General features: G+C 47.5%; 1 protein-coding gene across 3 annotated transcripts in view; it reads right to left on the bottom strand.

Moving 5' to 3' along the window:
* LOC126546325 (dicarboxylate carrier UCP2-like) overlaps positions 1-27,504 on the bottom strand; it is a 168,020-nt gene that overhangs the window by 69,365 nt on the left and 71,151 nt on the right. The window contains exon 1 of one of the 3 annotated variants that reach the window (XM_050194509.3): positions 4,577-5,020. The exons of the other annotated variants lie outside the window; for them this stretch is intronic. The gene's annotated coding sequence lies outside the window, so the exon portion shown is untranslated. Of the gene's footprint in view, positions 1-4,576; positions 5,021-27,504 lie in introns of those variants that run through there. 3 annotated transcript variants of the gene reach the window in all.

Genomic DNA, 27,504 nt, shown 5'->3' on the forward strand with positions numbered 1-27,504 from the left:
GAGAGGAACACAGGAAGGCAGGGATGTTAACCAGTCAATAGTCTGGTTGGCTACCCTACGCTGCGGGATGGGAGAAGGGGAGGAGAGAGAGGGGAGAGAAGGTGTAGATACGTGTACGGACAGCACTTGAGTTAAAGCCGCTCGCTCAAACCAGAAGTTCTGAGAAAACACAAAAGTGCCTTCACTGCCTTCTGAGCCGATGATCGGTCGGTACGGTGCTCTAGTATTGTCTGTTCACTCAGATGACGATCATCTAGTTTCCTCAATGTGTTGGACAAATATTGTCTTTGTGCTTGAAATTGAGGACAATGGTTCCAATCCAGTCATCGTCCCAACGCACACTGCGGTTTGATCACGCAACCCTGCTCTAAATAGCAGCAGGATGCTATAGTTGCTAGGAAATCTAGGCGAGTAAAATCCGGAACGGTTGACCAGAAAACGTGTATAGATCCAAACGGCAATAATTGATGAGCGGCAGCGATCCATTTTGGGCCCCGGAAAGAAAGAAAGCGGGCTAACACATTCAAGATCGATCGTAGCCGTTTATTGGTCGATTTATCACGGTTTGGTAACGTTGGCAACATGCAAATTTTGTCGTCGGCTTGTCAACAAAACAAGGTCAGGTTGTTAAATGAATGAACTACGATGATAGGTGACGATTGCGGCCGTTACTGTGGCGCCATATATCAAAATAGGGGTGTATTGAATTGACGGACATGCCATTTCGTTATGTAAATTTGGCGCTCTTGGAATTGAAAGAATGTTACAGATCGTAAAGTAAAGTGGTATACTATACATAATCTACACATTTTTACTCTGTTACCGCACTTGTTCTTTGTACGAACTGAAACTTTCGTCAGGCTTCGTGTCGTTAGTCTCAGCATTCCCACTCTTAAATGAACGAGAAATAAGAATTCGAATCTAGCATAACAAATTCAACATCAGCTTGAAATGAGCCCACCGAAATAGAATTAAATTATGGAATTCAACGCTCAAAAGGAACTCGCCGGCTGTGCGATCTGAACGCTGCCAGGGAGGGCTCCGATTTAGAACGTCTGTGCTTTTCTTTTTTTTTTTTTAACGCGCATTCTTGCAATAACCATCCTTATGAAAACGGCTACCACAGTAGGCTATCGAACCTACGACCCCATGCTCAGCGGCAGAACGTCAGAGACGCTGAGCAACAGCATCGGGTGTTCCCCGAAGATTGCGCAGAATAAAAAAAAAATGCGCGAGAAATTGCACAAAATAAGGAACAAATGAAGTCAACGCACACAACTAAACAAAAACCCCCAGGCACCCGTGTGTCTTCTTCAGTGCGTCCCCCTCCTAATTTTCGGCGCTAAATTATTTGTTATTCACAGATTTCCAACTCACCCAAACATCGTCATCATAAAATGACAATTATATATATCATGATTTTTTCGTCTGCTACAGGATGAAGTTCTCAGCTATCTCCAATTACCCCGGGGTGTTGTTTTTTAACACTACCAAATTACACAACGCTGTCTTGTTCGCTTAATTCGAGCCATTCAGAGAGGGCGCAGCTAACCCCGCGAGCCGAACAAAAATGACAAGATGGCGAGCATGACCAATAATGTGGCCCAGTTTGACGGTGTCCGCAAAACGCCATCTCCCGCCTAGCGTCAGCCGACCCATCCGATGCCTGCAACTATCCAAATCTTATCACACCCCCTAATCTTGCAAGACGACATACATTACGTATGAAATGGTACAAACTCCCCCATCCCCTTCTTCACTGATCTCCTCGGATGGCACGTCTCTGTCATTATCACTATCATTCTATTTAATGTACACTGCAGGATAAAGGCCTCCCGGTCTTGTGCCGGCTAACCCCATCCCATGCCGGCAAATATCCTAATTTCATCACACCACCTTGTTCTCTGCCATCCACGAATGCGTTTTCTTTTCTGTTTTCTTTACAGCCGCTCTGTAACTATAACATATGACCAGTAAATCAGCCCTAAGCAACGCATGGTTAGATCAGCAACAACACCACTCCCCTCCCCCCCCCAACCCTTCGTTTAACAAGAATATCAGCTACATCCGTTTACTTTCTAATCCACACCGCTGCCTTCCCGTGTCAAAGATACGACCTATAAGGTTGCATTGTCGAATGGGAGATAAAGGTCCTTGGCCCGTTGTTGGAGTCAAAGGACTAAAGCCCAAAGCAAAGTCATTCACCTCTCACTGTCGTAAATTATGGGAGCCATATCTGATTCCAGAAGAAAATAGTAAACACCGACAATATTCAGTTTGTTTCTAAAATCCAGTTATTATATACATGTATATATATAATAATGAACAACTACGCAGCACACCTGTTTCATCAAAGCGAGTACAGCAAATCTTTCGAGGTAACCTAATTTTCGCGCATTAATAATTATTTCGCGACATGTAGTGACTTCACTTACCATCCTTAGTACTCGGAACACTTATAAGAGTGCTAACTCGTGAACATTTACAGCACGTCAATCGTTCACCTCGCCTTACTTCGCAGAAGTCTCGAAGGAAATCTCAGTTCTGATGTGGCACGACTGCTGTGGATCCAGACGACAGGCCAACAACTGCGGTTTCAGCCGTACCGTGCCAGCGCGCGGAAAAGTACACGGCCGTACAATGGCCCTTTCCGCCCGGAAAATGAAGCACTCGCAAAGCATCGGATTACCGCGTTGTTATCCGTACCGCTGACGGCGGCAACAACGTACCACGGTTGCAAGCCGCAGCAGCCGATTAGTTGGCTGCTGAAAGATTCCGGCTATCCAAGGAGGTATTTCTCGCAACCACTCGTCTGTTTTTTGTTTTTTTCAGAATCGCGAAAGCTCAACGGAACCAGCTTTACCGATACCACGCCAACGTCGTGCCAATTGAAGCCTGCCTTAACTCGTTACGAAAAATAGCTACGGTCGTGGAGGGAATCACGAAAGATGGTGGCGCCAGCTTATCAACAGTGAAACACCAGCACCGTCGCCAATAAAAGCCCGGTCGTTTTCGAAATCACGAAAGCTCGTGGAACCAGCAAAACGCCATCGTTATCGCGATGAACGCCCTTTTATAGTTCCTAACGAAGGTAGCTGAAAAACAAGCTTCGAAGGTTGGGGAGTCTCTCAATTATTCAACGAAACCGTCAACGCAGTACGTTCTTTAGAGTTACAAGAGGTCACCGAACCATCCTCACCGGCGGCATAGATCGATCGGGTCGCTACGAGGTGCCTCTTCCACGGAAGTGTCTGCACTGGTTTTCCCGTTTCCGTGGCAACCACACTTTCGGAGAAGGCGACGAAAACGGAACTGCGACGCTACGACTTGTCGATGTGCGTAGCAGTCAGCACCAGAAACAAACCGCCAAGCCCACCGACGACACTATTTCAGTCACGAAAAAAAAAAACGCCAGTTCCGTATTCAGGGTGACAGTTCAATGCCATTGAGTGTTGTCATTAGGGAAAGAGTAACGCATATCGCATATCACGCTGAATACATTTAGTGGAAAGTAAAACGCAAAGTGTTATAAGTGTATGATCTGTGAAGTTCTTTATTTCAGGTAAGGTACTCAAGTTGGGTGCCTCTGAGACCAGATCGCGTACAATTAACTTGAGATGAGTGTCGTATAGTCGCGGAAGTCCCGAGCAGGTGAAATCAAATTACAACTGGTCTGGAATCCGAACAATTGGGTGTTCAACTAAGTAAGAACAATTCTGCGCTAGCAGATACGCCGGTGCAACCTCAAAGTTAATGTGAGCTATAAATGTCAGCTATCTTTTCCCGTTGTCCGCAGTCTGACAAGCACGTTGGTAAAAATCATTTCTCTATCATTCACATTTCGATACAATATTCATGAAGTAAGACTAACGTGCTGAGACTTATCCATTTATCAAAAGGCGCCTCGCGAACGACCCACCGTCTGAACGTTAAGCACAACGAAGCAGTCTTTGATAACTACCAAGAGATATTTCTCAGTACTGAATTGAGTCGGGTGCAACACCTTGTCAGACATCGCGGACATGTTGGATTCGTCATCCTTGCCCAAAACGACCAACCTTAATATCACCGCTGTGGCCTCAGAAATTTGTAAAGGAGCTGGGCAATCTCGAGAGCTATTAGACAAACCGTTTGTGCAAAATTAATAAAATACGGTTCTTTTTTTTCTAAAGCCCTTGTTTTTCAATCTAAGCTACCGTAAAGGGTTGACCGGCTAACGCCTTTACCACTCGACACCATTCCTAAGCCTCCCGGCATTGTAGGTGTGCCATCGATTTTTCTCATTAAGCTTCGTTAAATGCTCAGTCTTACAATAAAACATTCGCATTTAAGCCACTGTCAAGGATATAAAGAGCTGGATATTCTTCGTAATGCGAGCTTTCTAGCCAACGACAACACACGGAAGCATGCATTAAAAAAACGAAGAAAAAAATGCATCTATGCTCTAGGTCACTTATCTCGACAGTCCGAAGCTTGGCTACACGCTTATCGCGATGCCGTCCCAAAAATCACACAGAAAGCATCTGATCTCCAGGGGCCCCGTAACGAACGCAAATGCGAAAATGAAGCAGCGCACCTTGAGGCGATGAGCAAGACCGGTCGACAACAGCTGTCGAGTGAGCCGGCGCTGCGCCGGCTTCCCCTTTTTATACCTCTGGAGGCCTGCCAATCAGCGACGCGACCCCGGGGGGCGTGTCGAGGACGTCAGAGCGACGCTGTCGTTGCCGGGGGCAACTGCATCCTGCCGTTTTCTTCGCCGTCTGCTTGTTTAAATTTTGTCTGCGCTCTTCTCTCCGCGCTGCCTTTCTGTGCAGCTTATCTATTTTTTTTTTTATTTCCGCGTTTGCATGAGCGGCTGATGTCGATCGCTTTGCCTTCGTGTTTGTGACAGTTTGCGACGACTCGAAATTTGGGGGCACAATTTTGTGGTCCGCAAAGTGGATCGCCTTGTGGGCAGCCTTGACCGATCAACGATGGCACCTTATAGTGTGTGTCCTGGATGTCCGAACGTTGTGGTCTGTCGTTTAATAAATGATGAGATCCTAGCAAAAAGTGTCTACCGAAGAGCCGGAAATAATGCCGCCCCCCCCCCTGCCAGTTCCTTCCTCCCCAACAAAGGGTCAGTCATGTAAAATAAATTTGAGAGAGACTAGGACATATAAAATACAAGAAGCTGTTAAGCACGACGTCGCGGGATCGATAACCGGCCACGGCGGCCGAATCTCGCTGGGGGCGCAATGCGAAAACATCCGTGTACTTCGATTTAGGTGCGCGTTAAAGAACCCCAGGTTGTTCGAATTTCCGAAGTAGTCCCCCACTACGGCGTGCCTCATAATGAGATCGCGATTTTGGCACGTAAAACCCCATCATTTAACTTCGTTTCTTAAAGACATAGGCAGGAATGATGTGGAGTTGTACCTTCGTCGAAGGCTTTTTAAGTAACCAGTGATTTGACCTATCAGTACAATCACACGCCTGTCGTGTTAAAACAGCACGGTACTATGACAACCCCGTGGTTGACAACGAGTGTTCCCCCGAAAAGAACTGCCACACTGAACAAGGGTTATTGCTCTCGCCTACCTATTTTTAGTGATCATTCAGGCAGGAGATGTTAGCGCAAGAACGCGGGTCTGGTTGCTGACTCTCTCGTGCAGTGTTTTACACATATGCTCCTACACAGCTCTAAAATGCACAACTCTGAAAAATCATTCTATACGTAACAGTGACGTAGCCAGGGGGTCGGTCCCACATCGGGCACGTCCTTCCGAAAAGACGCATCTATCGCCGTGAAGAAGGAGGCAAGGAGAGAGTCACGAATACCACGTAAAAAAAGAAGAAAAAGGTTGCTTACGATGCGATTCGATTGTCTGCCGTGGGCAGTACGTCGTAGCGTACGCCATACATAATGACGGTCTGCCGTCATTTTGAGGGGTAAATGCTTGGCGAGAGATTCTGCCAAGACATTTCCCCTCATTTACAACAGAATTTCAGGCATGCAAATTCCTGCACGAGAGCAGTCTAGATTTGAGACTTTGAGTCTTGTTAAGAGCGGCCTGCTGAGGTGCAAGTTTTGCCAGCCAGGTGCGAGAGCGGCGTCGACTTTTCCTGGAAAAACAACCGCCATCCTCTAGCCAAACGGCGTCACTGAGTCTACTGTGTGCGGAATAAAATACGCCGCGTCCTCGACTCTTCGTCGCGGGATTGCCGAGATGAGTTCGACGAACCAGGCTTTGTGACTGAACACGCCACCGCTGACCCGGTCTGCCATGAGTAAGGGAGTTCCCGAGGAAACGTATTTCGAGGCCCCGTCCCACGCACCGTTCCTGACGTAAGCCCCGAGTTCTGCCAAGACCATCTGACTTCGGTAGGGTCCGTGAAACCGGTGCGGAAGTGTATGTGTTAAGCTATCCCGCTAAAAGGCGGCTCCTCTACGATGACTGGTCGAACCTTTCCCTCACCTAGGGATCGAGGGAGGACTGGGTGTTTATAAACCGCTGTTGTGCGGCTGCTCAGGGTACTTTCTCTCGCAGTCACGCTAGACTGATGAACTGCAACGTCCTTATGTAGATACTGTAAATAAACCCATATTGCTCGTTCTCCATGAGAAGCAGTCCTTCCCTTCCCTTCGTAAGTTGGACGACGGCATGGGCCAGCTACCATCTAATTCATGCCCGACTCCAATCTTGACAACTAGTTACGAGCGGTGGGATTGATTTCGCAATCCCGACAACTGGCTGACAGCGGTGAGACGGACTTTGCGACGTGGTGCTGTGTCTGCGGTGAGGGCTTGGTTCTTGCTTTGACTCTCTAGGCTTCATTTTGTGGTTGTTCTGTTTAGAACAGTAGGGAAGCTAAATTGTTGACTGTTAGCTAGGTTGTGTTCTCCTAGGTAGATTTAGCGAGCAGGACCAAGGCAGTAAAGCAACAATCATGGAGTGAAGGACACTGCTGAGAGACGAATTGTTGATTGTTGGTGAGGAACTGGGCCTAGGTGTAGGCAAGGAAATGCTAAAATCGGAATTATTGCAGCTAATTCCCGAACAGGCCAGTGAGGAAGAAATTGAAATGGGGTTGGAACTTCTGAAAAAAAGAGAACGGGACAGAGAAGTACGAGACAGAGAGCGAGGGGAACGCGAGTTAAGAAAAATGCAACTTGAACTTGAAAGCAAACGTTTGGAGTTGTCTCAAGGAAGTGAAGGAGCTCTGGGACGATCAAGTGAGGCAGAATCATACTGCATGGACAGGCTATTAAAGCCATTTCAGGTCGGGACCGACATAGGCTTGTTCCTAAGCAATTTTGAAAGGACTTGCGAGAAGATGAACTTCGGTCCGAGTACATGGCCACAGCGGTTGCTGTCTATGTTGCCGTCTGAGTCGGCGGAAGTAATCGCCGGACTCAGTGCACAGGATGCATATGATTATGCGAAAGTTAAGGCTAGTCTCCTGAAGAAATACCGCCTTTCAGCCGAAGCTTTTCGGCAAAGGTTTAGGAGCACAGGCAAGAAAGATAGCGACGGGTATCCGGAGTTTGCATATAGCTGAAAAGCGCGGAAGCGTACGAGAGCAGAGACAGGATCATTGAATGCATCTGTCTAGAGCAGTTTTACAAAAGCATCCCACCATCTGTGAAGCTGTGGGTGCAAGACAGAGAAAATGTAAACACTGTGGAAGGGGCAGCGGAATTAGCCGAAGAGTACGCAACGTGTAGAAAGCTGAACGCCGAGGACGGTAATTGGGACGGTCGAAATTGACCGCGGACACCATTTCCGTTCAAAAGGGGTTCGCAGACTAGATGACCGGAGCCTGTAGACGTGGAGGAGAAACCTAACGGGGAAACGGTACAAAAAGAGCAGAAAAGAAAATTCGAATGTTTTAAACCAATCCACTGCTATAAGTGCCACAAACTGGTCATATAGCTGTGAACTGCGGAAAGCCTAGCGTAGTTTTACCTACGTAGATGAAAAAGACGAGAATATGGAACTTTTAAGCCCATATCTTCACGACCTGCAAGTTAATGGCAAACCATGCCGGGTGCTAAGAGACAGTGCCGCCACGATGGACATTGTCCATCCGTCCTACGTGACGGTAGATGACTTCACTAGAGAAGTAGCATTCATCAAACAGGTTGTAGAAGAACACAGCGTGTGTCTGCCCATGGCCAAAGTCAAAATCAGTGGACCATTCGGGGAGCTAGTGACCGAGGCTGCAGTTTCCATATTTTTGTCAGTGCAGTACCCTTACATTTTTTCGAATCGTTCGAATCGGTTACTGCGTGACAAAAGGCTTAAATTGGGAGAGGGCTTAGTACAGGCATTGACCCGAGAACAAGCTCGTAAAATCGCGTCGCTTTCGGCTGAAAATGCACAAGCTGCTCCAGCGGAAGCAGCAAAAGAGATAACTTCAATAACTGAATCCGAGCTAGGCTCGAGGGATGAAAAAACGGTCGAGGAAAGCCCGCCAGCTGACCAGCTCAATGAGAGCGTATCGCTAGGGTGTCAAAGTTCACCCCTGCAGGAAGAGCCCGCTGATGCACTCGCAAGCGAGACAGGGTCATTACTATCACCGGCCTCAAAGAACTTTGATCAGCTCTTACGTGTGGACAGAGAGTCACTGGCAGCGGAGCAAAAGAATGATGACAGCTTAGCTAAATTATACACCACACAGCTAAAGAAGGCCTTGCTAGGCGCAACGTGACGATACAAGAGAGAGGAGGATTGTTGTATCGGCACTACAGAGATCGAAAGGGTAGGATTCTAGATCAGTTAGTCGTACCTACTAAGTACAGGGAGGACCTTTTGAGTCTCTATCATGGAAATGGGTGGTCCGGCCACCTAGGCGTAAACAAATCAAAGGAAAGATTGCTTATGGAATACTGCTTGTCTGGCTGTTTCAAAGACGTAGAAAACTTTGTATGATCATGCGACGCCTGCCAGCGCTCGGGTAAACCAGGAGAGACATGGAAAGCTCCACTAAAGATAGTGCCCTTAATAACAAAACCTTTCAGACGACTTGTGATAGACGCGGTAGGGCCTCTACCGAAAACAAGATCGGGTTACAGGTACTTGTTCACCATGCTGTGTCTGGTTACAATGTTTCCAGAAGCAATCCCTCTGAAAGAGCTCAGCTGCACCGAAGTGGAAGAGACGCTTTTGACAGTATTTGCATGAGTTGGGTTTCCAGCCGAAATTCAGGCGGATCAAGGGTCAGTACTCACCAGCGCACTGACTTCCACATTCTTGCAAAAGTGCGGGGTAAAGTTGACACACAGTTCCGTCTATCACCCTCAGTGAAACAATCTAGAGAGGTGGCATTCAGTGCTTAAGCGAGTTTTGCGTGCGCTTTGTTACGAGCACAAGGAGAAATGGGAGAACTGTCCGTCCGTCCGTCCGTCCGTCCGTGCGTGCGTGCGTGCGTGCGTGCGTGCGTGCGTGCGTGCGTGCGTGCAGCGATTTTTCCTAATGAATCACAACGTATCGGCCGCCATTTTCTTTCCGTCGCCTTTGTCAATCCCGAACCTCCGTTTTGCTTTCCTCGACGGGGCTTTGATTGACAGCTCAGGTGAGCGGAACAAGAATACATAAAATGGCAGCCAAATAGAAGGTGATAAAAAAGACAGGTTATACGGGAATTCCGGGAATGGATTCCTCCCGGATTTCCGGGATTCCTCCCGGATTCCTGCCGGAGTCGTTCGATTCCGGGAATCGAACGACTCTGTTGCCTGAAGTAAGGGTAATGCTGGAATCCAAAGAACCTACCTTCCTCTTTCCGGTCTCTCTTGAAACCGTACATAAGATAACCTTTAAGAGATATCAGATGATTGCAATTTTATCACAACCGTTGCAGACGCAAAAAGGAATGTCTGCAGATGGCAATTGATCCGTGCTTGAAAAGCACATTAGAGAGCTTTAGTTTAGGGGACACAAGTGGCTTGCGTACCCAAGAACTAGGGGCGACGCTACTGCGCATGCGCAGACCGCTACGTCTACTTGCGGCCTTGGGCTGTTGGTACGCCGATTTCTCTGCTTCCACGCTGTGAAATGAATTGCCCTCTGTAGGGTGCAGAAGTGTGTAAATTACTCTAACTCACGCCCTCACGCCATAAGGGTGTTAGTTATAGACTGACCTGCACCCTCATGCACCTTTAAGGAAGTAAATTAACTTCCAGTGCACGTGACATTTATATTTTTAATAGACTACCAGAGAGCGTGGTTATAGTGCTAGCAGTACCGAGTCCTTTAATAACCCACTAAATAGTGTATGGTGGAAAAACTAGGGGCGCGTTAAGACAGGTAACCCTAATAATTACGTGACCATTGAGTGTTTGTATGAGGTGTAAAAATTCGTAACTGCTAAACTGTGTCAACGAGAGCGCTAACTTAAACTGTATGCTCGATACTTGAGTTTTATTTGCGACTTGAATACTGTTTTGATTAAGTAGCATACGCTTACAATGTTTTCCCATTTGTTAATTGGGCTCATTTATGATTACCCAAGTGTTTATTCCGTGACTACCAGACATTTCGCTTTTCTTTTGTGTCTTCTCTTGCATGCGCCCTTAAGCGAGGCGGGGGGGAAAGTAGTGGGAGGGGGTCAGCATAATGCAAAGCTAAAAGAAATGGTCAGTGTTGCCCATAGCATGGCGCACTAATGCGGTAACATGTCCAATGCTATGAGCCGTAAGTCCTCCACTGTGGAGCAAAGATTAGCAGGGGCGCGCGAACTATCTCCTATCAAGAAGAAGAAAGCTTTAGTAAGTGATCCCTATAATTCGAGTCCCCTTCCTTTGTGTAGGTGGCGCATCCCGGTGGTGGGGAAGTGGACCCATACATAAGGCACTATAAATGTTATGCTGAGTTTCTGTTGAGTTCTTGTTATGTTCAATTGAGATGCTTTTGAAATTCAATCGAATGTCGCGCATGGTTTTTTATAAGGAAAGATGCACGACCCTTGCTTCTTCCCTCATATCCTAGGCCGCGATTTCGTAGTGATGCCTTCTTTAGATGATATTCCTTTTGCGCTTATAGACGCACTTCGTCAGTGGGGCGAGCGACGCTCCACAGGCGTTGTCAGTGGGATTAGTAAGCCCTGAACGCCTGATATGATCGAGTAGAAGGCATCGCTATATTTCCGCCCCCCCCCCCTTATCTTTCGCATCTCTCCACTGGTTTCTCTCGTGTCATTTAGCCTCGGTGCTCGTTTGTAAATAAGATGCCGATCCAATTATTTGACGAGCCCTCGAGAGTTCCAGGCACAGTAATCTCCGGGAACAGTATTCTCTCCAGCTGAAGCACCGGAGGAGTAGCTGAGAAGTAGAACCTTCGAGTTGCAATCCAGGTCTGGAGTTCTAATCCTCCCGGGGCACTTAAACTCCTTTTTCTTTATGAAATTCTCGAAAAGCATTGCGGATATTTGAGCTTTGTTGGTTCAACATATCGGTAAATTATAGCGTAGACAAAAAGAGACAGAAAGAACGAGACATCAAACGAGCTTGTTTGTAGTTTCGTTTCTTCGGTCCGTCTGCGCTTTCTGTGCCGCAATTTGTCGATATCTAGCAAATCACTCTGGCATTAACGCGACGGATACCAACGGACATCAAAACAACGAGGGGAGCGAACCAGTAAGGCTATCGCTGTGAAAAAAAAGCAAATAAATAGCGTTCCAAGCTGGTATTGTTTCCAATCACTGACATAGCCCTTGTAGTGCCGGTCAGCTTTGCTTATATTGCGAGAATTCGCACAGGGGGCGATGGACTTCGCGAAGGCGGGATAAGTATCGCAGAGTGACCCCCCTACCCACACCGGCATACACCTGACAACTGGGTGTTTTATCGGTGTATGCGGTCGCGGACTTCCGGACACAGTTCGCCAGGTCGCGTGCGGGAGCCGATAAGAAACATATACCGCACTTGTCGTACCGCGCAGTCAAGAAGGCGTCGCACCACTCGAAAAATAGCCTTATCTCCTCAGTGCGGCCCAGGTGCCGAGTGGTTACGTCAGGCGCGCTTGCCTGTGACCTACAGGGGTGAACGACTTGACGCCATTCATTGGGGTCACCGAATTCCTGTTCCCGACAATCGACAACAGCCTCTCCACGGTTTCTTCCAAAGTCGCGCTCCACCTGTGCACAAGTGTTTCCGCACCGACCGCCGTTTCGATAACGCCGAGCGAATAATGGTCGGTATTTCTCGTTGCAATCGTCTTTGTAGCGACGTCTCTTAAGAATCGCTTATGTTCGGAAAGTCGCTTCCACTAAACTACCGTTTACAAAACGATAGTTTAATCGCCGTATTCTGAGAAGTCCCTCTACTGGACACTCTCCCTAGACTAAATGACGACGACAGTTATAGTTGTAGTAGTGGTGGTAGTAGTGGTAGTGGTAGTTGCTTGTCTGTTTGTGTTTGTGCTTGTTTGCTTGCTTGTCTGTTTGTGTTTGTGCTTGTGTTTGTTTGCTTGCTTGTCTGTTTGTGTTTGTGCTTGTGTTTGTGCTTGTTTGCTTGCTTGTCTGTTTGTGTTTGTGCTTGTTTGATTGCTTGTCTGTTTGTGTTTGTGCTTGTTTGCTTGCTTGTCTGTTTGTGTTTGTGCTTGTTTGCTTGCTTGTCTGTTTGTGTTTGTGCTTCTGTTTGTGCTTGTTTGCTTGCTTGTCTGTTTGTGCTTGTGCTTGTTTGCTTGCTCGTCTGTTTGTGTTTGTGCTTGTTTGCTTGCTTGTCTGTTTGTGTTTGTGCTTGTGCTTGTTTGCTTGCTTGTCTGTTTGTGTTTGTGCTTGTGTTTGTTTGCTTGCTTGTTTGCTTGCTTGTCTGTTTGTGTTTGTGCTTGTTTGTTTGCTTGTTTGTATGTCTGTTTGTATGTCTGTTTGTTTGCTTGTTTGTTTGTCTGTTTGCTTGTTTGTTTGTCTGTTTGTGTTTGTGCTTGTCTGTTTGTGTTCGTGCCTGTCTGTTTCTGTTTGTTTGCTTGCTTGTTTGCTTGCTTGCTTGTTTGTTTGTTTGTTTGTTTGCATGTGTCCGCCTTGCTCCATGTGAAGGGTAGCGTGTGCTTGGTGTTCTTGGTGTGCTTGATATTCTGTTGTGTTATGTGTTGTGTTATTCTGTGTTGTGCTATCTCGTGTTGTGCTGTGTTATGTATGCTATATATTGCTAAACTGCCTTTGTATGGTATACGCGCTTTTTGTTCCTATTTGTTTATCTATATTTATCTCTGTGTGTGTACGTTATACCATTTCTCCCGCGCGCCAGTACTAAGACCCCAGGTTGTTCCTGGACACGCAAATAAAACTGATCGATTGGCTGTGGCAACGCTGTGGAGGCTGCGCAAGTAGTGCGGTCATGGATGTATCGCTCCGCGCATGTAGCAGTGCGGTTGCTTTCTCCATCTTCGACGCTTCCAGCGGAATAAGTACTTCGTATATCACAACCAGAACTCGTGAATGGGAAGTTACAGCGCATCGCGTGTTGTTCGTGTGGCTTTGCACTCACCGTGTTCGAAGCACTAAGCTTTGGTCGCCAGCGCACGCGTTCTGGACCCTACTCGCAGAACCGTGCCACTCCGCGAGTTTGGTGGTAAATGGGTCCTGATCGGCGACGTCTTCCAGGTGAGGAATACGTCACATTTTGCGACGTGTAAGTATCACTCTTAACGTCACGTCAAATTACATCGATGCATACCTATATCGTTCTTTACTATGCGACGCACTATTTTCTGGTAGCGGAAGCCACCAGTGAGAGAAGCCTCGCTGGCTTTTTAGCTTTGCCTACTAGATGTGAAACGGCGTACACTTTATCATTGGCATCCTTAATTTATTGACGATTAAGACTATGATCTCTATGTTGTAAAGTTACACATGCCTCCTTTGACCCAGGTTACATCTCTTCCTTGCTTTATTTCTTTTTCCACCAGTGTTCACCGAGACTCTTGCGTAGCTCAACCGCTGACCAGTTAACGCTCCTATCAAGCTTGGAACACCAGCGCTTCTGCAGCAAGCCGGACGTTCCCAAGAAAGTAGAGTTGTCGCCACTCTAAAACAACGCTTGCATATGTACAGACTCCATAAAAGAATATACATACCCTACATGCTGCTATATCTGACTAAGGATATATGAATAAACCAAACCCTAATTCACCGTTTTCTAGACGTCTTGCTATGCCCTTAACATAAAGCGCGAACAATAATGAAGTCGGCGCGAATCCTTGCTTCAGTCCTCGGTGAAATCTCACCACCTCATTACATTTCCGGCATTCTCATACAATTCGGACTCGTCTCTCTCCACGAAATCGTCATCTATATGCTTTCGTGCTTGAGAATATTTTATAACAATTTCCTCCCTACGTAGTCGTAAACTCCATTAAAAGGGCCCTGAAACACTGATTAAATATAGCAAAAAAAAGCATTGGCGATGTGTTAACGAGGCTCCTGTGAACACGTGAACCAAATATTACTGCACTGAATGCAGCAGGGAATTTCGTCTCGTGTCAAATGCCGCGAACATCCACTTGCTATCGCATCCAACATGACGTCACCAAAAGCAGTTGGCGGACCAATGATACTGCCCGATTTCATGATCGCGAGAACATTTTCCGGTTATACGTAATTGGTTATTTCGAATTAAATGAATGAAAAACACGTGTCTGCGATCTCATGAAGACAAAAAAAAAAAGATCGTTTCACCTCTGTACTGCGCGTAGCCGCGTCCGCTGCGCGCCTGGCCTCCGAAATGCCAGCGGCGTCCCGCTTAGCGTCGTCTGCCGCGGCCGACACCGGGTGCAGCGGCGAGGCCTTTCGCTGCCGCGACACTCAACGTTTGGCCGGTGCTCCCTCTGGGCTTCTACGCCGTGCGGCTTACAGCGCGCAATAGCGGAGACGAAGAGAGAGAGAGGGAGAGAGAGAGGGAGATATCCGGGTATCGGTGCGATAACTGCCCTTACACCTGCAAGATTCAAATAAAATATTGTGGGATGTATGACATTCGTGGGACGAAAGGGCAACTCCGGCGATTTTTTTCTTCGATGTCCGCTGACCTTAATAGAAAATATTCCACTCTCTTTCTCCTTTTATCCCACTACACCCTTCCACCCGTGCAGGGTAGCCAACCGGAACTGCCTCTGGTTAACCTCCCTGCCTTTCTGTGCATCCCTTTCTCTCTCTCTCTCCTGAATATACGTTATCTTTCGCACTATAGTTATCTATGCCAAACCACAAGGCTGCAAGTTATTTAGTTTTCGTGAAAATTAATTTTAAAGACTGGTTGCGCTTTCCCGAGACTCGTGCCAGCGAATGTGTGACTTTTTTACTGGCCACCCTGTGTCCGCAGTGTGAGAGACTACGCAACTACGCTGCCACTTCATCCCCAAACGACGAAGCTGGTTCCTTTTCTTTGGAGACTGCGGCCGACAACCATCGCTTTGACAGGCGTGATGACCGGCGCTTCTCTTCCCCTTGCCGCAGAACAACGCGTTGAGCTTGGGGATCGTCAGCTGCCTCGCGCGGTGTAGGCAGCGGGCCAAAAGCAAACGGCGATCCTTGAGCGTTCCTGCTGTCGCTCAAATCGCCGCTGTCTGGCACGAAAGAGCTGAAGAAATTCCCCATGTCGTCAGCAGACAGCATCAGCTTCGCTTTTCTTTTTTTGGCGTTAGCACCACGTGTACCGCGTCTTCAGCACGCGTGCTTCGTGCTGAAGTGTAGATTATAGTGTAGGATCTGACGTCATCGACTCATCGTGATGTCACACCAAGCAGCTAGCGGTTTCGGTACCTAGTTCATAGGTTATTTGAACTTATTCATGAATTTCTAAGTGAATTGAACCAGCATAGTGGTGACCGGCCAATGCCATTTGAAAACTACGTTATCTTAACAGAGTAAAAAAAAAAATGGCAGAGTTGCCCTTCCAGAGTAAAGGAGTTCTATGATTAGTTGGAAAAGTGTTTCGGGGCCCCTTGAATGCCTATAAATGCTATCCATTATAGTCTATTCTGCGCTATTGAAATCTGTATGCACTGAGTTTGCAGAAAAATATTATCCTCTAAGCGTCTGCCTGGTGTCAAGCCATTCTGTAGTTCCCCAGGTTATCATTTTCCTGCAGCCACGTCGACAGCTCTAATTTTATGACTTGCATTGTCATTCGACATGCCCCAGGCGTTGCTGTAACTGGCCTGTACGAGCTCATCTTATCCCTTATCACCTTTGCCCTTGTTCATGATGCTTTCACGCCATCCGAACGGAATTTTCTTCATTTTAATCGCTTGCTCAACGATATTTTTCAGCAGTGCCTTGCTCCTTGGACCGAGCTGTTGTACAGCTGCATGGAGATTTCAGCGGGTACTGCGGCCGTGTTATTAGGGACATTTTCTTCTGCTTTTTTCCTGTAAAGTATATAGTTCTACGTGAAATGTTGATCTCTCTGGCTTCTCGGTTGTTCCTGGATGTGTCTGAGGCTGCACAACCCTTTCTTTCGTGACAGGCTTGTATAATAACATCTTCGATGTACCACGTACGGTGCGTCGTCTCCTTCGACAATGTTACCGTCTTCATCCCCTGTAGACGTTTGCGAATTTTCACTTGGAGCTCCGAGTGCTCTTGCATGGTTCCAAAATCTGTTGGGTTCAACTTTGTCTCTTCTGCAGGTATTCATTCAACGTTCGGTCATACGTACATTTGTTGTTGTTGCTGTTGCTGTTTCTGTCGTTGTTGTTGATGTTGCTATTGTTGTTGTTGCACGAGCTCAATCGCCGCCCTTTTCTTTTCTTAGCACTTGTTCCATCTAAAGAACACATCTTATTCCAGGAATCCCAACTTTTTACGCTCTTCTATATACCTTGCTTTATTTACTTGTTCCACTACTTGCGTGGTTTTCTTTTACACTTAACAATCTTTAGACGTGCTTGTCCTATCTCCTGCCGCATGACGTCTACGAGGTCCTTGTAGTTCATTTTAAGCCCTCCATTTTCTTCTCTACGCTTATTTTTTTTTCATTTATGCTGCTTGCTTTTAATTTAGCTTTAAGCATTCTGCTGCTGTTTCTTCCTGTATTACGGCGGTGTCTCTCCCAGAACCATTGTTGCTGCGCAAGGGCACAACTTCCTCAACGAATTAACACTACCTTGGTAGCACTTTAGGCTCGCAAGAAAACGCGCCAACCCTACACGCGCACACTCACACGTACACAAACACCCGAGAATAAGCCCTAATAGTGTTGATGTACGTGTATATAGCTCTGCTTCTTCTCGCGCTCTTCAGCTGTTACTAAGATAGATTGCCAATTTGTCCAGCTACGAGTTCGCGTAGAATTAAATGCATGGGGCAGGTTAGCTTCTGCTGAGCAAATTGTAAGCGCGTGCAAATAGTAACTCTGAAGTCCGAATCGAATACGAATCGAATAGCGCCAGATGCGAATTCAATCGAATCGAATATCGAATACTTTTCGAGTAGTTTTCGAATTAGGAACAGCGATCTTTACTATTAATGAAGCTATGCTGACGTCCTAGTACATCTAATAACGTCAGCACATTTTGTGTCATTAAATGCCACATTGTGAAGCGTTGTTTATTACAAGAACTAATGGAGCATTAGGAACAAATAAGCTGTTTGTTCGCATAGTCACGCACGGCTGGCGGTTTGAAATATAAAAAATTATTAAGAAAAGTGTTCGCATTTACGAAGAGCGACGTTTCTATTCGAAAACCGAATCGAGTTGGACGAAATTCGATACGTTATAGAAAGCTTCCGACGCTCGCGCACTTCCCGTCATTTCCGGTCGTTCATTACGAATGTCTCATTTTAAGCAGCTTATATGCACGAATTTGTTCGCTCGATTTAAGGAAGGCAACTTATTTAACTAGCTTCATCTCACCATGTTTGCATCCATTTAAAACAACGGGCGGTGCTGCGATATCCCATTTCTTTGGCTTTAAGGAGCAAAAAAAAATTATTCTGGGGTTTTACGAGCCAGAACCACGATCTGATTATGAGTTGCACGCCTTATAGTGAGGAAACTCCGGTATAATTTTGATCACCTCGGGTTTTTCGACGTACAACAAATGCACGGGCGTCTCGGAATTTCGGCCCCATCGAAATGCGGCCGCCGTGGCCGGGATTTGATCTCGCGACGTTGTGCTTAGCAGCGCAACATCATAGCTTCTAAGCCACCACGTCTTTTGTTATTTTCTTTTTTTATGCGAAGCATATTACGAGAGCTCAACCCAGCTCCTCTGGCGCGGTGGTGTCGCCTTCATTACCACGTGACACCGTGACGTCACGACAGAGGAGAAACGGGACTCCAACTCGCGGCGTCGCGGCGGTATATAAGCAGCTGCGCTTGCCTCTAGACACTCACGAGGTGAGATGCCTCCTGGAGACAGAGCTGCTCGTTGGAATGAGAAGCGAAGGTTGCGGCGTGCCACAGAGACTGATTTTCTGGGTGGCTTTGGCTCAACTCTTGCAAGATGGGCTGGGTGGGAATCGAACCAGGGTCTCCGGAGTGTGAGACGGAGACGCTACCACTGAGCCACGAGTACGATGCTTCAAAGCGGTACAAAAGCGCCTCTAGTGAATGCGGTGTTGCCTTAGAAACGAGCTGTTTCTAAGGCTCAGGCGTGCGTCGCTTGCTCAGGCGCACATTTCGTTGCCGCGCCGAACGCTGCGTTGCTCGACGCTCACCGCGTCCAACGCGGGGCGCGTAGTCGCTGCGCCGTAGCCCATTGGGGTCGACGGGAACGCTGTCGCGTTCCACTCTTGAAGGCGAAGCAGAGTAACGCATGAGTTGTTTCTTCGTCTAGCCGAACCAAATATAGCCAAGCAACAGCAGTTCACCAGGCTAAACAGTGGTTCAACAACTAAAATAAAGGCTGGTATGCTTCGCATCCTGGGCTTAACCTAAGCTAAGCCACAGCCATTTTTTTTTCTGCGACTTCCTTTTTCTTTCTTTTTTTAAACATAGCAGGTACCATGCACTGAAGCGTTCTTCCTTTACAGCTTTTCTAACACACACACACACACATACACAGAGAATCGCACAACTATATAAGTACTCGTCTTTGCTGCAGGCGAGTACCTAAAAAATGTAAAAAGGAAGAGTCTGTGCTGGAACAATATATATAAGCTATTCCCACCACCACTATATCGGTCTCGAGCTGGAAGCCAGCTGGAGTCTGACGTTTTCAAGCGTCTACCAAAATATTCGGTAAAAACAGCGATTAAGGATTTCTTTGTTAGGTTGCATGTCGAAGTTCTGCCTGTAAAAACATGGCTACGTAACAAGGGTTCTTTCGTGCCGTAGTCAACGGACTGCCCGCTCTGCCCCTATGCAGAATCGTTGCAGCACGCATTTTTGTTTTGTACAAACGCAGTACACTTTTGGCACAACATACGAATTGTATTTGAGGTGCAGATATACCCAAATTGGTAAAACGGAAAATTTCTGACACTGGAAGATGACAAAAATGAAAGCAGTGCTGAAACTCTGTTATTGCTAGGTTTGTATGCAATTTGGGGATCACGAAGTGACTACGTCATAGCTCTAGAAAACGCGAAACCTGCGTGGACGCACTTTTGGGATGCTTTTGCGTACACAAGTTCGCTGCTGGGCCGTGAAGATGACAAGGAAATTTATTCACCCGTACGCACGCTTACAACTGTGGTATGAACGTGAAGTAGAATATAATGTAATAATACATCATACTTGGTGTAAACAAAACAGATTAGCAAATGAAATAATAAATGGTGTCTGCTTAACACTGGCTTCGCCACGCACAACAACAACAAAACATCATTACAGCGTCCACGCAAGGACATTATTGTCAGCCTCGAATTTACGAAAGACACCCGGGACACATACAAATACAAAAACTCAGCTCAGGCAAACAGAATTGAGCATTATTCTGGCTGTAGAATGACTTTGCCTCGGGAGACGGTTATGTACCGCGTAGACCAGTGGCGAAGAAACTCAGCTTCACCGAGTTTGAACAACTGTTCTTCAACATGACCCCATACTATCAGCCGCAGTTTCCGCATTCTGGGGTATATTGCTCTATTTGACTGCCGAGATCGTTCTGCAACGTTGCGAAAGCACCCCAAGACGTAGCTAGCGCCGTAGTAGACGAGACTCGCAAAGCGATCTCGGCGGCATAGTGGTCGCACGAGGGTATTCCAAACATTCTTGCAACTAGCTTCCAGAAGGTGCGTGCTACAACGCACTCCTTTACTACGTGCGTGTTGGTCTCTGTGCGCAATGCATACATTTATCATTCGCTACCATATGCCAGCGTTCAAGTCTGTCTCTTGTAGGTAGAATGCCCCACTGATATTGCCAATGAAAATCCTTCACTTGAGAGGGCAAATCAGGTGAAAGCACGGCTGTCCATGTTTGTGTAGTAGCTGTCCGTGGAGGTACAGCTGTCTCACACAACATTTCACAAAGCCTGAAAACTGGTGTCGCACGCCATTTTGTAATTCTTAGTTGTACAAGCTGGCTCTGCAAGGGCGCAGCCGCCGCATACTGCGGTGCTGGCGTTAGCGCTGTCGGAAGTAAGTTGCCGTACTCTGCGGGATAAGCGTTCGACGGTAATGGCCCAACCAATAAAGGAGCAGTGGCCTACCTGGATACTCATTATCATCAAGTAGATCATCAAGTAATTTTAATGCACAACAGCCTGCCAAATGTAACTATGCACGGCAGGCTCCAGCCTCCGTTGGATTTCGGCAGACGCAAGAAATGCTGCGCTACGCATTGCGACTTGTTTAGCCAGAACCATGCGAAAATAAGTGAGTTTACTACACGTACTGTTGGTGACAGCGGGAGAGCTACCCTTGCAGCAAACCACAGTTTACTGCACAATACGTTTTTAATAAAGTAAGCCCTTTCTGCCAGTGGTAGTGGCGACGCAGTCACTGCTTCCATCTGTTCTTTAATGGAGCTGACAATGTCGCACCACGTGTGAGGTGAAACACTACTTGTACAAAATGTGATGCCTAGTATGAGTTTAGCAAGAGATGGCAGGTGTGGCAGAAGCGCTTCTAAGCCACCACGGCGGGTCTCTAACAAACACAGTACTGTACGTTTACCTGGTGACGTGACGCTTTCATGTGTCTTTATTGTGGTCATAGTGCACCTGATAAATGAAAGCAGTCATTTATAGTTTACAAGCCCCACAACCAAACGAGTTACCAAACGAGTTCCACATTTTTCCACATATATTAGAGAAATGGGAAAATATTCGATATGCGATTGTAGATTCGAAGTTCATTTTTTTTTTAGTGTTAGTATTCGATTACATAAAGAAATTGCACAATTCGAACACCATCCGCATACTGATTTTCTTTTTTATTTCGACTCATTCTTCAGACAAAAACGCCCAGTTTTTAGTCATCAGCGCTTTCGTCGCTAGCTGTGGTTTCCATTCTCGTCTTCTCTTCGCGCTAAAGGTTCAACACGAATGTTGCGTGTGGCCGCCGCTTCTCATCTCTGATCTGATCCATCTCTCTGATCCATCTCGCTCGCGTTCATGGGTCTCCCGTAAAACGATGATGCAAGGTGTACGTCGCGTTGTATCACAACGTACACCGGAGCTCAGCATCAGGTGTGCTGGCGCCAATCCAAACTGAGCCAGACAAGAAGAAAAAAAAATACTCCGCCGCGGAATGCCTGCCCTTGAGCCCTCAAAGAGAAGTACGTTTTAACGAAGCAGTACAGAGGCTCGTCTGGCTATGTGCCCATGTACTGTCGTAAGCCGAGGCCGTGCGCGCTGAAGCTATTGCGGGTTCCATGGTTTCATCGGGTATCCGAATCGCACGCGTACTCAGTTCGTTCACGTCTGATGCGGATACACGTACTTGAAAGTGTGGCCTCCGAGATGATGATGATCATCATCATCAGCCTGGTTACGCCCACTGCACGGCAAAGGCCTCTCCCATACTTCTTCAACAACTCCGGTCATGTACTAATTGTGGCCATGTCGTCCCTGCAAACTTCTTAACCTCATCCGTCCACCTAACTTTCTGCCGGCCCCTGCTACGCTTCCCTTCCCTTGGAATCCAGTCCGTAACCCTTAATGACCATCGGTTATCTTCCCTAATCATTACATGTACTGCCCATGCCCATTTCTTTTTCTTGATTTCAACTAAGATGTCATTAACTCGCGTTTGTTCCCTCACCCAATCTGCTCTTTTCTTATCCCTTAACGTTACACCTATCATTCTTCTTTCCATAGCTCGTTGCGTCGTCCTCAATTTGAGTAGAAATCTTTTCGTAAGCCTCCAGGTTTCTGCCCCGTAGGTGAGTACTGGTTAGACACAGCTATTATACACTTTTCTCTTGAGGGATAATGGCAACCTGCTGTTCATGATCTCAGAATGCCTGCCAAACGCACCCCAGCCCATTCTTCTCGGAGGCCGTGACAGCTGAAGTCTGCACACAACTCAATTACATTTAGTCAGCTATTGTAGATTCTAGACCAACTGGAAACTAAAAGCTCGCGTCTTTTTTGTTTATTTTTCTTTCTTTTTTTTTGGGGGGGGGGCTCTGATATTGTCTTCGCTTACTGATTGCACGGTGTGCCGGAAGAATTTCGCAAGATATTTGAGGCTTCCTTCCCAAACCAGGGACGGAAATAAAGACGTCGAACAACATCTGTGCAGCAAATTTAACCATCTTAAGCCTTAACTTAGTCTGAAGAAAGGACTTCACTTACATTCTCCGCTATTCACTAGCGTGTTTCCGTGCCTGTGGTAAGACGGCGGTTGTCCCGCTTCACATTTGGGACGTCATATCCACTCAAGTAATTTCAGCTGCGGTGCGTGTTCGTCGCCGAACGTCAAATACTATATCCCGCGCTGTCGCGCGAGAGTTTTGGGTCGTCAGAAGGTTTACACGCTGTAGTGGTTTAGTTTTCGAGAGGGAAAACACTTCCCTTAATCCACTGCCCTTTCCCGCTATGGCGGATGCGGGACAGGGGATGGCAGTCGCCTTCCTCTCCGGCGCTAACGCGCCTGCGGACACAACACACATATGACGAATCGGCTTGTCTATATATAGCCACGTATACCACCACTTCGGATGTACTGGTTAACGACTCTGTCTTCTGTGGAACTACGCGGCGAAACAACAAACACTACCTAGATGTCCTGACTGTAGCAAGTGTACCCATTCAGGCGCGTCCTTGTTTTAATAGAGCGAATAACTTACTAGAAGCGTTCGGCTATTAGCTTGCATTGACAGTCATCGGCGATGCTTCCTGCGCAATTTCCTTAACGCTTTTGATTTAATGGCACCCCCTTTGAAACGGGGCGGTTACAAATAGTCACCTAACCTACTTGATTTATTCAAGCATATTATACATGCTTTTTTATCTAGCACTTTTGAATGCATCTCCTTAATATCTTTCCCCCTTCCAAATCTACCTCGTACCGCTAGCTATGAGTGTAAGAGATCAGGTCAGATCAATCTGTTCCCTGCTTTTTTCCTGTCATTTTGCCATTTTGCGATCACAGCGCCGTCTATGGATACGGCGCCATGCGTCATATGTGGTATGGCGTCGGAGGGTGCACAGCAAACGTGCTGTTGACGGCGAGTGGCAACTTCAAGTGTTTTCTCGAAAGGTCTCAACAAGATTTTGCGAATGGAAAACTTCTTAACGAGTCGTTACTAAGCTTTGAGCTTCGATATATAGCCGCAATATCGATCGGCGACGGGGCCTACGTGGCGATGCCACAGCTCTGCCGGCGATCAAAATAGGAGGCGAGTCAAGTTTGAACGCTGTCGATACGTGATATACGTGCGGCGTGTTATTATTGTATGTCTAGCCTTGAACTCTATTAAGCCATCACTCAGATGACAAACATCAGAGGTGTCTCCATGTGCCATGCGGTGTGCCGCATCAACATACATCACAATCCAGGTAACTGCGAAGCTCCGAGGAAACACGTTTTGCTAGCTTTCGTGCTCCTAAAATTTTCGCGGCTGGATTTTCTAAGCGTTGTTAAACTGGCGCCGGACATCAAGCTTTACAATATGAAGAACTGTTAAATAACTCGACCGAAAGTGCCGTCAGCATGGAGTACTCGACAAAACGACCTGGTGACTGCGGCCGCGAGTGTGCCACGGTCTACGTGACACACGCGACACGTTTAAAGAACATGCGCATTCTGATATCTCGAGTGGTACCTGAGTAGGGTCACCTCGCTGACTCGATAGAGCTGAAGAACGAACAACTAGTCCCTGAAGCAGCAAACTTCTTTTTCTGAAGCAATACAGCGCGCGATGCGCGGTGTCGACCCGACAGCTTGCCGGTTACGTAATAGCTCGCAGCAAAGACGTATTATCGATAGTCAATCCTCTTACGCTGTGGAATGTCACGAAACGTTCCGCTTCGAACCTTCCTATATAGTCGGTGCAGTCGCCGTCACCCATGCTTCGGCACATTGATTTTACAGTGAGCCCACTTACATATTCTTGATACGTGGGCGATATAGCGGGCGTGAGTCTGTGCTTGAGTTGCAGTGAGATACGTGCAGATCAAGTGCGAGAAACTTAATTTGCCCGGAAGCGGTGCTACTCCCTTTGTCAGTGTGCAATGAGCGAGTGCACTCCGTCTTGCCAACGTTCCTGGGTTGAAGTCATTTACAAAGCCGGCGGAAGAGCTATTTCTTTTTATCCTCGAGGAAAGCCGTGTATTGCAAAGGGCAACCGGCAACACTGGCAGTCCTTAGGTAGCATCGTTCCGTGGACTTTTGGTCACACAGATTCATTAACAGAATTGGACAAGCGGCTGTAGCCTGAACAGATGTTTATGGTGCTGCAAGTGCTACTGTGCCGTGTGGTGACGGTATAAGGTGACAGTATTTCACTGTGATTGTACGTCTATGCTCCTTTCGTTCTGTATCTCTACTTTGCTTTCACTACACCTATACCTCCCTTCTCTCCCCAGCGTAGGGTAGCAAACCGGATCTACCCATCTGGTTAACCTCCCTGCCTTTCCCCTTTCTTTTGCTCTCTCTCTCTCTCTTAATATGACGCTCACTATTTTTGCAGCCAACCACTGCACACGCGTTCCCTCTACCGTTCCACATTTTGCAGCCCGAATGGAGCCCAGTGCGTTATCGAGCACCCAGTCGCATTTCCCACAGCTGATCGCACAGTGTCAGGGCAGAAGCGGTAATGTTTTCGTATTCGTTCGCTTTCGTTGAGGCATAATGTGCGGCGCGCCGCAGAAAGCGCCCTCTCGTTCCTCTAGATCACAATTGAAATCTTACTTTCTCTTGCTCACTGGTACGCCAGTGAGCGGCACGATAACCACTGTAATGCTGAAAGAGCGCCTGTACAGTGATTGCGACTTCAATACACACACACTTTTTCCAATTTTGTGCGTGCCTCTGCCACATATTTATTACATTGAGTTAAGAGACACGTGCTGCGCTTGAAGTGCCTAAAATTTTTTTAGTTTGTTGTTTTTTTATACTTGATGACTGCAAATACTTGACCAAGAATTATAGAAGCAGCCAGAGTGACTACGACAATCGTACGAGATAGGAGGTAGCAGATATCGCAATGCATTTGGATTCCGCTCAAATATACTCTTCAATTATTTTAAGTGCGCAGAGTCTTGGATGTCATGGACAGCTACTGCGAGGAAAATGGTGCAAGGTTGAATAGGTCGCGAAGTGCAGCTATGTACTTGAACTCCGCTCCGTCCAGTCCGCAGCCCGTTCATGGTGTCCCCGTGAAAACGCGGTTGCTCATTCTAGGTTTCCAATTGAAACCAGACGGTCTGTCTCCTGAAAAATGGCAGCAAGCTAAGGAGAAGCTTGAAATCAGGTATTCGGCGAGTTGTCATGCCCATTGACGGCTCAAGTGACAATTCTTCGCTCACTTCTGTTTTCCTTCCTTACGTATGTGGCCTGTGTGTCTCCTGTTCCAAACCTAACCAAGCTTATCTCGGAGAGGGTCCTCTTTCGCTTCCTCTGGAAAGGGACAACTAGTTGTGTATCTCGGCAGGTGCTCAACTTTTCCAAGGATAAGGGAGGACTCGGAATTCCCAACCTCGGAATCGTGGCTGCTGCACTACATGTCAGGTGGACCCAAGTCGCTCTTAACTCGGATATGCTCCTGACTCGAAGCTTTACTTCAATTTTTCTTAGCACCCGACTCCGCTTGTTTTCGCCAAGCACATTTTCCCACTGTGTGCCTCGCTCAGGTTCGCCGTCCACCGTTTATGTGGCGGCTGCCAATTCTCTGGTATGCCTCCGCAAGGTTCACCCCCTCATTGATGTAGTTTCAACTACAATCCAAGAACTAGTCGATGTTCTCACCTCAGGTCTCCCCCCGCATTGCCAAGGGTACGATCTGTCCATCCACAGGCCAAGCTGGAAGCTCATTACGGTCAGTTTCCTCGACGCTAGGCGAGCTACGTTCATGTAACGCCTGGCGCGAGGGTGCCTGCCGTTGAGTTACAGGCCCTTCAGCCATCCCACCTCGTGGAGTGTGCCCTTTCTGTGGCGTTCGTGAGGATTCGGTTCATATCTTTACGCAGTGTTTGCTTCCTGCAGCTCTTCTCCGAAGTATTGCTTGCCTTTTTAGGCTCCCAGGCCTTCTATATCAAACCGGTCGATTGTTGCACCCTTTGCCTAGCAGGTGATCAACCAGTAAGCGCTTCTTGTCGAATGCTTATACAAAGTTTAGTTGGCACGCTGTCAGGCAGTTTTCGGGGGACGGGCGCCGGGCCTTCACGAAGTGCTTGCGAAAGCACGGAAGGAGGTCTGGTTCCACCTCACCAGGGAGCGGCATCACTTAGGCGACAAGAAGTTTCTCCAAACTGTGGGCTCGTTCTGCCGTGATTTTTTATTGGTCAAGTGGAAAGCTCTCGATTAAGTTATGATACATGCTCCCTAAGGTCACTCGACTCGGCCGTGTGTGCCAGTCGATCCACGTAGTTTTGTTTGGGGCAGTGGAACGCAGAGCCGGAAACGGTCGTGCCGCACCCTCGTGTGGTCGCGCTGCTCCGCGGATGCCTTTGGTGGTCTCCATCATTGTATGCCCTAACCTCTTTTGTGTCAAGGCAGTCGGAGGGTCAGTCAGGCTCATGTCCCGTAAGACCGACATGGCTGTTTGTGTGTTGAGTGCAGTAACTTAGTTCTGCTGCACCACAGGAGCCCCTTGTCCGGGAAGGACCCTTGACTCGAACCAAAGGCCCCCGCCCTGTCAAACCGGGTAGAGGGGGAGCGCCGGGGTCAATGTACCGAATGATGTTGGGTTGATGAGTGCATGAAAGCTCTGGGGACCGGCACCTCCGGGTGCCAAGTCCTCCTCCCATCTGAAAACGGCGCCGTCAACAGTGTAAGGGAGTTTTCTGCTGACGGTCCTTAAGTGTTTCACGTCAGGGACGTCCAGCTCCGACGCCACGGTGCCAGCAGTGTCGTGCACTCCCTCGAAGGCTCAGGTATTCAACGTTGTTGTCATTGCGGGGAATGCTCCCGAGACCGTCGTCGACGCGACGGCCTCAATAGTTGGCCTCTCTGAGGTCTACCGCG

This window comes from Dermacentor andersoni, chromosome 10, assembly GCF_023375885.2.
Source record: "Dermacentor andersoni chromosome 10, qqDerAnde1_hic_scaffold, whole genome shotgun sequence".
Classification (NCBI taxonomy): domain Eukaryota; kingdom Metazoa; phylum Arthropoda; class Arachnida; order Ixodida; family Ixodidae; genus Dermacentor; species Dermacentor andersoni.